Source organism: Bidens hawaiensis, unplaced genomic scaffold (assembly GCF_021521415.1).
Source record: "Bidens hawaiensis isolate Kalapana, Puna unplaced genomic scaffold, B.hawaiensis_p1.1 tig00045650_1, whole genome shotgun sequence".
Lineage (NCBI taxonomy): Eukaryota > Viridiplantae > Streptophyta > Magnoliopsida > Asterales > Asteraceae > Bidens > Bidens hawaiensis.
In genome coordinates, this window is record NW_027498143.1 from 128,952 (window position 1) to 139,216 (window position 10,265).

The following is a 10,265-nucleotide window of genomic DNA, read 5'->3' on the forward strand; positions in this document are numbered from 1 at the left end:
TTGACCTTCGGCCACACGAAAAAGTGTGGCCGTAGGCCTTTAGCCACACACATTTGGTTCAGGTCATATGTGGCCAAAGGTCGCGACACCGTGGGTATGATATGGCCACACACAGTTTTTAGTGGCCTTATGTGGTAATAAGTGTGGCTAAAGGGTACAGGCATTAGTTGCTGGCCATCAAGAATCCTCTCCAATAAGTGTGGCTAAACGGTAGAAAATGGCCACATAACTATTTACTATGAGTGACCATTGCACGTATACGGCCACATGAATTCATGTTTCAGCCACATGAATTTTATAATAATGTGGCCAATAGGGTTGTGTTAAGCTTGCATTGTGACCTATACCGTGTGGATATAGCAAAGAAATGGCCACTTAAATTAAAAATAGAGTGGCTAATTATATCATACAGACACTAGAAATTACGTTAAAAGTGGTTAAAAATGTTTGCTTGCCACCCAAACACTCCTTTGTAGATTATAGTGTGGCTATTGTCTTACCGTTTGTCACACATAATGCTTTTTGTAGTTTAAAGTGTGGCTATTGTCAAAATTTTCGTCACACATAGTGAGGTATTGTGTGGCTAATCATATCATATAGACAATGAAGGTTATTGTCAATGTGGCTAAAAATGTGAACTTGCCAGTCAAACACTCTTTTGTAGTTTGTGGTGTGGCCATTGTCTTACCGTTTGTCACACATAATGCTTTTGTAATATAAAGTGTGGCTATTATCATACTTTTGATCACACATAGATAAATGTGGCTATATCATAAGTTTAACAAACACAATAACATAAATTCAAAACAAGTTTAAATTAACAAACCTTCACTAATAAGTTAAGAATTCAAAATATTTGAAAATACTACTAATTACTACCGACCTCAAACTTTCTCATAAACTAATCAAATTGTTTTTGCCTCCTTTCTTCGTTTTCCATAAGTTTTTTCCATTTATTCCATTCGTTGCGCTCGTTCTTTCAACTCGTTTCTTGACTTCTTTTCATCTTTTTCCATTACGGCTCTAACCTTTTGAACCTAAAATTGTTAAAATATTTGCATCATAACTAGTAAAGGGTTAATGTGAGGCGAAACCTCAAAGCACGACGACTATCACGCACAATCACATTAGACATAATGTATACACAAACAAAAACTTGAATCGACGACTTGTTGGTGATAATAATCAATGTCAACTGTACTAAAAAGTCCTAACATGTATTCACACATCGTATCATGGCAAACCAACCACAATTTATCATACAACTTAACTTATGATCACTTAGTTCACGAGACAGATTATAGCATGTACAAACTGATTTTATTCACTAAGAAAAGATTAAGTATAAATTCTAAAAAATTTACCACAGTAGAACATATGAATTAGGTTTCTCAAAAAAAATTTATAATATTTTTCTCATGTATACAAAACTCACAATAATTCAACCATTAAAGATATGTACCAACAGTTCAGCAGATTGCACAACAAACACTTGTATAATGGTTCTATCGACTCATTAATTTAAATTGTGCAAGACCAATTGGGTTGTCTTCAAAACTCATAATTCTAACTTTCAGAACTGGAAACAACCCGTTTGGTTTTGTCATTAGGGAGTTATGGTGTCGGAAAGACAGGCCAAAATATAACTCCCCAAATCAGCTTTGACCAGTGTTTTTGTTAAATCATAAAAACTATACAAAACGTGTCCAAAAATTACAAACTTTACCTTTATAGAAACTAGACTCATAGTGTTATATCCTAGAATCAAAAATCGTTCAGTAATCATCGTTTAACATCAAGTTACATACCAATAAATAAACGAAAACGAATCTGTCAGCAAACTGTTGTCATCAAACAAGTGAAATACATACCTTTTAGCGATGAAAGAAGATGTACTAAGCTTCAATTACAAGAAATAACACTTAAAATTGAAAATCCCCAAACTTGGTTCTTAGGGTTTTTCACACTCAACACGAATCCGGCAAAAAACGAGATAGAATTAATGAAACCGACACCACACGTGAATTCCTCTCGCAAAAATAATTAGATTAGAGCCCAGAATCAAAGGATTTGGTTAAGAATTGAGTGAGTTAGAGAATTAATGATTGAGGATTATGGTGGGTGTAAAGAGATGAAGAAGAATAATAATAAGAAGAAGGAATGAAGAGAAAGAAAAAAAAGGTAGGTTAAATATGTGGTCAAATTAAATTTAAGAATAAGAGGGTAATTCAAAATTTTTTGAAGAAAATAGAGGGTTGAATTTAATTTGAAATTTTGAGGGAAGTGAAATTAATATGAACTAAATATGAATTTAATTTATTTTTAATAATTAAAATAAAGAGTTGTTAGTGTATATATATAGGGTAAGGATCTTAAGAGAACCATTTGCAAATTAAGAACTTTGAGAACAATTTTGGACCACTAAAAACACCTTTAAAAAAATCGTAAAACAAAAAATAATAAAAATTTTAAAAAAGTAAAAAAACCAAAATTCTTATATTTCATTCCGGTTTCATTAAAAAAATAAAAAAAATGAAAAAAAATAAAAAAAAATTAAAAAAAAACGTCGTATTATACACATATGTATAGTTTTATATAATCTTTAGTTACGTAATATACACATATGTACATTATCATTTATCTTAAATTATACACATGTGTACAAAAAAGTCATGTAAATGTACATATATGTATATAGTATACATATGTGTATATAATTTAGCTAAACCGAGTTTTTTTTATGTAACCGGGATGATAAAATAAGAATTTTGGTTTTTTTACTTTTTTGATTTTTGTGTTCTTTTTTATTTTATGATTTTTTTTTTTATTTTTGGGTTTTTTGTGGTCCAAAATGGTTCTCATAGTTCTCAATTTCAAAAAGGTTTTCTCATGATCCTGATCCTATATATATATATATATATATATATATATATATAACAACTAATTAAAACTTATATAATATAAAAAAATTGTATTTTAAATATAAAAACATATAAAATAAATACAAGTGATATTTATAGTTGCTCTAAAAGAGTTGTATAAGAGTGTAGTAATCAGTGTTAACGCCAATAAACCATACTTTCATTAGTGGGTCATACTAGTTCTTGATCGGTGTTAGTGTCCCATTATAACATCTATCATGTCACAATTGCTCTAAAAGAGTTGTATAGGAGTGCCATTAGTCATGGTTAGGTGTTAAGTCCTGAAACACACCATACTTTCGTCAATAGACCTTATTTGGCCTTGATTTGTGTCAATGGCCCAACATGTTATACATTCATCAATGGGCTTTGATTGGTATTAGTGGTCATTATAGCATCTATCATGTCCCCGTTGCTACAAGATGGTTGTATATGAGTGTAGTGAGCCATAAGCATGTGTCAACGCCCGATAACATGTCATACTTTTATTAATGGGCCATATTGGGCCTTGATTGTTGTTAATGGCCAATATCGTCTCTATCATGTCATAGTTACATTAACAGGTTGTATAGGAGTGTAATGAGTCATAGTTGGTCGTCATACTTTGCATTAGTGGGCCGTCTTGGGCCTTGATTGTTGTTAGTGACACATTGTAGTCTCTATCATATCATAGTTGCTTTAAAAGGGTTGAATATGAGTTTAGTGAGTCATGGTTAGGTTACGCCCGATAATATGTCATACTTTCATCAATGGGCCTTATTGGACCTTAATTGTTGTTAATGACCAGTATGGGTCTATCATGTCATAGCTACGCTAACAGGTTGTATAGGAGTGTAGTAAGTCATAGTTGGTCTCATCAAATGGCGTTGATTGGTATTAGTGGCCCATTATATCACCTATCATGTCATAGTCGCTACAAGGAGGTTGTATACTAGTGTAGTGAGCCATAGTCATGTTTCAACGCCCAATAACATGTTATACTTTTATTAATGGAACGTATTGGGCCTTGATTGTTGTTAATGGCCCAATATATCTATATCATGTCATAGTTAATTTAACAGGTTGTATAGGAGTGTAATGACTCATAGTTGGTGTTAACGCCTAGTAGCATGTCATACTTTGCATTAATAGGCCGTCTTGGGCCTTGATTGTTGTTAGTGACCCATTGTAGTCTCTATCATATCATAGTTGCTCTAAAAGGGTTGAATGTGAGTTTAGTGAGTCATAGTTTGGTTAAAGCCCAATAATATGTCATACTTTCATCAATGGGCCTTATTGGACCTTAACTAGTGTTTGTGGCCCATTATAGCCTTTATCACATCATAGTTGCTCTAAGAAGGTTGTATAGGAATGTCATTAGTCATAGTTAGATGTTAATGACCGATAACATGTGATACTTTCATCAATAGGTCTTATTGGGCCTTGTTGGTGTTAGTGGCCCATTATAGCCTTTTTCATGTCATAGTCGCTTTAATGGGCCATATTAGTGCTTGTAATCTCTTAGTGGCCTATTATGGCATGTGATATGTAACATTAGACATTTAAGGGTTATATCGTGTTATAGGGAGTCATATTAGACCATAATAGACAAATACAAGTCATACATGTCCTAATGGACCATATTGGGTCTTGAAATCTCTAATGGCCCATTATGCATATAATTTTAAATTGTGTCTTAAGAGGTACTACTCGCCTAACCCGTCGATATACATTAAACATAGGGGTGGCAAATGGGTTGGGTTGGGTCGAAACGGGTTATGGGTCAGAATGGGTTAGGGTCGAAACGTGTTAGGGTTGGAACGGGTCAACTAAAAAAAGGTTGTTTTGGTTCGGGTCGGAACAGGTCAGGGTCAAAAGGTTCGGGTCATAACGGGTCCGGGTCAAAATGGGTCAAGGTCGGAACGGGTCAAAACGGGTCTCGAGTCTTTTTTTTCTGAACAAGGACAACGGAGAAAATGTTTTAGTTTTATCATTAAAATTCATGTTTCTGTCCATTTCGTTTCAGCACTTAACAACTAATTTTACAGCATACAACATGCTAAACAGCTTGTTTCAGCGATTTTTCATTCCGTTTCAGCACTTAACAGCTCGTTTTAACAGCAAACAGAATGTTAAACAACTCGTTTCAGCAAGTTTTCAGTTCGTTTCAGCACGTAACAGCTTGTTTTTACAGCAAACATCATGTTAAACATTTCGTTTCAGCGATTTTTTAGTCTGTTTCAGCACTTAACAGCTCATTTCAGCATTTAACAGCTCGTTTTAACAGCAAATAGCATGTTAAACAGCTCGTTTCAGCAAGTTTTTAGTTCGTTTCAGCACGTAACAGCTCGTTTTTACAGTAAACATCATGTTAAACAGCTCGTTTCATCGATTTTTCAGTCCGTTTCAGCACTTAACAGCTCGTTTCAGCACTTAACAGCTCGTTTCAACGATTTTTCAGTCCGTTTCAGCACTTAACAGCTCGTTTTAACAGCAAACAGCATGTTAAACAACTCGTTTCAGCAAGTTTTCAGTTCGTTTCAGCACGTAACAGCTTGTTTTTACATCAAACATCATGTTAAACAGCTCGTTTCCTCGATTTTTCAGTCAGTTTCAACACTTAACAGCTCGTTTCAGCACGTTTTGACCAATTTTGCAGCAATCAGCAATAAAAAATCAATAGTTCAGCTCATTTTTGCCCGTTTCAGCAGGTTACATAACCAATACTTCAAAACGTTTTGTGTTTTCAATCTAGAAAACAAGTATAGGCAAACGTTTAGTGTTTTCAAAACCAGTATGCAAGTATATCCGTGTTTTCAATCCAAAACCTGGTGTCACGTGTAACAGAGTTTTCTCAAAACCAAATGAATGTATTTGACTCGCTAACTGTTACCTAGTACAAGTGTTTTAAGTTATGAGAGTATGTTCAACAACACATGACTCTAAGACCCACGTATGAACTCACACACAAACACAAACTTGACCCGACGAATCGTTGGTGATAATAAGTAATGCCAACAGTACCGAAAGTCCTAACATGTATCCACATATCATATCATGGCAAAGCAACCAAATATTCCTCATACAACTTAACTTATGATCATTCAGTTCACGAGACATATTCTGACATGTACAAACTGATTTTATTCACAAAGAAAAGATTAAGGATAAATTCTACAAAATTTACCACAGTATGATATATGAATCAGGTTTCTCAAACAATTTTTATTATATTTTTCTCAAGCATAGAAAACTCACAATAATTCAACCATTACAGATAGGTACTAACAGTTCAGCAGACTGCGCAATAAAAACTAGTTTAATGGTTCTATCAACTCATTAAACCAAATTGTGTAAGACCAATTGGGTTATCTTTTAAACTCATAATACTAAGTTCCAGAAGTGGAACCAACCCGTTTGGGTTTGTCATTAGGGAGTTATGGTGTCCGAAAGATGGACCAGAATATAACTCCCCGAATCAGCTTTGACATATGTTTTTGTAAAATCATAAAAGGTATTCAATACTCATCCAAAAATTACAAAATTTACCTTTCTGGAAACTAGACTCAGAATACTATATCCTAAAATCAAAAATTGATCAATAATCATCATTTAACTGCGAGTTACAGACCAATCAATAAATGAGAACTAATCTGTCAGCCAACTGTACTCAACAAAACTCAAACCCTAACATGTTTATGACATCACTAGGGTTCTAATTAATCATGTTAAAAACACCCGTTAGAAAATATAAATCCAAAAATTATAAAAATTAAAGATTCAAAAATGTCACGTTCAACTTGTATCAAGATTGTTTAAATTAGAACGAATACTAATCGATTGAATCCAAGACCTAATTGCTTACATTCAAACCCTCGAACACCCAAATTTCTCAAAATTAAAGTATAAATCACCTACATAACCAAGATGAGCTTCAATCGATGTTAATGAGTGATGAAAGTATTAGCAGCAGGTGATGGATTAGGGTTCAGATTGGTTACTGAAGGGTGGATGTCTGGTTGGTCACACAAAAGAATTAGAATGTGGCTATTAATTATCAGTAGTCACACTTTTGTTTTAATGTAACTGTTAGCTTTTAGCCATACATAAAAATTTATAAGTGGCTATAAAATAATGCTTTATGGTTACATAAACCCCTTAAGTGTGACCACATGTATAAGCTTTTAGCCACATATGAAACAATAAAAGTGTGGCCATTAACTACTAACGGTCACACGTTTTGTTTGCTGTCACCGTTAACTTTTAGCCACATATAAAACTTATAAGTGGCTAACAAACAATACTCTATGGTCACATATACCCGTAAGTGTGGCCATAAGTATTAGTTTTTAACCACATCGTTATCAAACTACTGTGAGCGTAGATCATATTTGGCCATAGTTTACTAAGTGTGGCAAGTAAAAGTCACATTTTTTTATGAAATTGTGGCTAACGGTTTCGAACAACTGTGTTTTTTGTCACACGAATTGAAAAAGTGTGGATAAATGTTCCAGCAAGTGTGATTTTTTGCCACAAAAAACTAATTTATGTGGCTAAAGGTTCTAACATGTTTGTTTTTTGTCACACGAATTGAAAAAATGTGGCTAAATGTTCCAGCAAGTGTGATTTTTTGCCACAAAAATCTAATTTATGTGGCTAAAGGTTCTAACATGTGTGTTTTAGTCACACGAATAACTAATGTGTAGCGAAAGCGACCTTTAGCCACACATTTAAACCGAGGTGTGGCAAACCGCCCAGAGCATGTGTGTGGCTAGAAGCCAATATTCACGTAGTGACCTAGACCAGTTCTCATTTAATATATAAATTTATATAAAATAGTTAACTAGCGTTTATTGATTTTGAATCTATATGTAACTTGTAATATTATTATAATTTATATCTAATTATATCATTTACATTTTTAACTCGACATTATAATATTATTATAAAATATATATTTAATGACTTACCGATCCCAAATCCGTTATAAACCCTTTGATCTTGTCTTGTTTGTTTATTTCGATTAGAAATTTATTTTGTTTGTATTATAAAATTAGGATAAACTATCAGCACATCTCGTGAAACTAAATAATTCATCTTAACTTTTATCACCTTCTGGTTACCGCCATCCCTTATTCAGGTGAGTAATGACATCCCCTTTTTCCTATTTTTGTTTTCGGGGCATTATGTGTACTAAGCTATTTACTATTACACAATTATACTCAAAACACAATTCCATTCATTGCGTTGTTGTAATGTTGCTCAATTAATTATTGATTGCTATATGATTTATGTGTTTACTATTTTTATGGTTGGTAGGTATCTCATCCTCATACTCACCCTCATTGTATGATCATGGTATGTTAAAAAAGACACATTTATTGGTTGCGAATCTATCCAAGTATACATGTCTGAAATCTAGTGGCATGTTGAAAAGACATGTCTATTTGTTTATGTTAATTGATGTTATTCACTAACACAATGAATTGTTTATTTTTGATTATTATTATTATACTTATACTAAACTGTGGTTACTCGCTCAAAATGTAAGGCCCCGTCACCGGTGACCTTTATCTTAATCCTTGTATACGCTTCATGGTTTTTCTTGCACTGGATTACATTCTATTTAGATTCCAGTTTGTATCCCGTTCATACGCACCCATCATGCCCTACAATCGAATACATGGGTGTTTTTGAGTGTATATGTATTTATTTTGACCTATACATATGTTCGGGCCCTTATGTTGTATCCATATACTCAAGTACCCGAACCCAAGGATTAATCGTGTAATCGTTTGGCTAATTTCAATTGAATACAACAAGTAATCGAGTATTACTTTGTAAGCGGGCTGTTATGGTGTATTAGCTGTAATCGAGTTTAAGGGGTAGGCGATAAGTATAATGTATGCGAGTAACTTGGTGATCGATGGTAATCATTGTGTTCGAATGTTGCTGGAATCGAATAAATTATATGCGAGTCTAAGATAAGTGTAATCGGCCATATTGTAAGCGAGTGTACAAATGTGATATGATTGTTTTCGAGTGTTATAGGTATTGCATGCGAACTAGGCTAGTAAACGAGTCCTATTGTGATCGAGCTCCATGTAACCAGACCATTGTATGCGAGTCCTATTGTACTCGAGTCATTATATGCGAGTTTGTATGTGAGCGAGTTCCTCTTGTAATCTAATCTATAAAGTAAGCGAGTCATATATAAATTTTGTTAAGTCCTTGTAAGCGATTTTCGTTGTAAGCGAATTTATTGTGTGCGACCTTCCTTGTATTCGACTTGGAATGTAAACGAGTGCACAAGTTGTATGCGAGCATACATGTATGCGATATCCATTGTAATCGAGCTGGCCAAGTATGCGACTATTGGCCTTGTAAGCGGGTTTGGAAATAACTAAGTCCAATGTATGCGACTTATCATTGTATGCGACTCCAAGTCTAAGCGAGTTTACACAAGTAATCAAGTCTGGGCCCTTGTATGCGACCCGTAGGGTTGTAATCAACCGACCTGACCCTTAAGGGTCACGGTTTGGTTTTTAACGTCATTATCCCATACCCGTCTTAGCCTTAACACCTTCTCATGGCCCGACATAGACTTACAAATGTTTCCTTAACCGTTCTAGGCTTAAACTTGGCCCGAAAGGTCATAAAGTTTGGACCTTTAAGCATGAAAACGTCCAAAACTTGATCTAGGGTTCATTTTATGAACCGTCCATAACTATAAATTCATTTAGTCCATTTTAACATCAAGTTTGCTACTTTAAGTTTCTTTTATAGCCAATCTACTCTAGTTTTAAGTTTCAAGGCCAACCGTTTATTAAAACATAAACTTTAAGATCAAGAACATAGCTTTACGTGTTCGTTTGGTCTCTGTTAGCTTGGTTATGAAACTTAAATCTTGTATCTATCTTGTATATTCAAGATTTATCAAGAATCAAAGCTCGATCTCGCTTCTCCTTTCCTTTCTCTCTCTCGACTGCAATAGCAAGTGTAGGTGTGTGTGTGTTTTGAGTGTGTAGTGATTATGGAAAGATGAAATGAGGATTTAGGATTATAGGGTGGTTTAAGGGAGTATTTATACTCCTTAAAGCCCATGGACCTAAGGCCCATCTCATCCCTTGATCCATCTTAATTATTCGAAGTCCATATTCTTTTCTCTACTTAATATTAATTAAATATTAACACACGTTTCTAAATCATAGACTTCTTTTATTTATTATTACAAATTTAAGATGTTACAAGTCTTCCCTCCTTAAAGAGGTTTTGTCCCCGAAACCTAACTATTACTTAAACAGATTAGGGTAAAACTTGCGCATCTCATCCTCAGCTTCCCAAGTAGCATCTGATCCTTTGCGA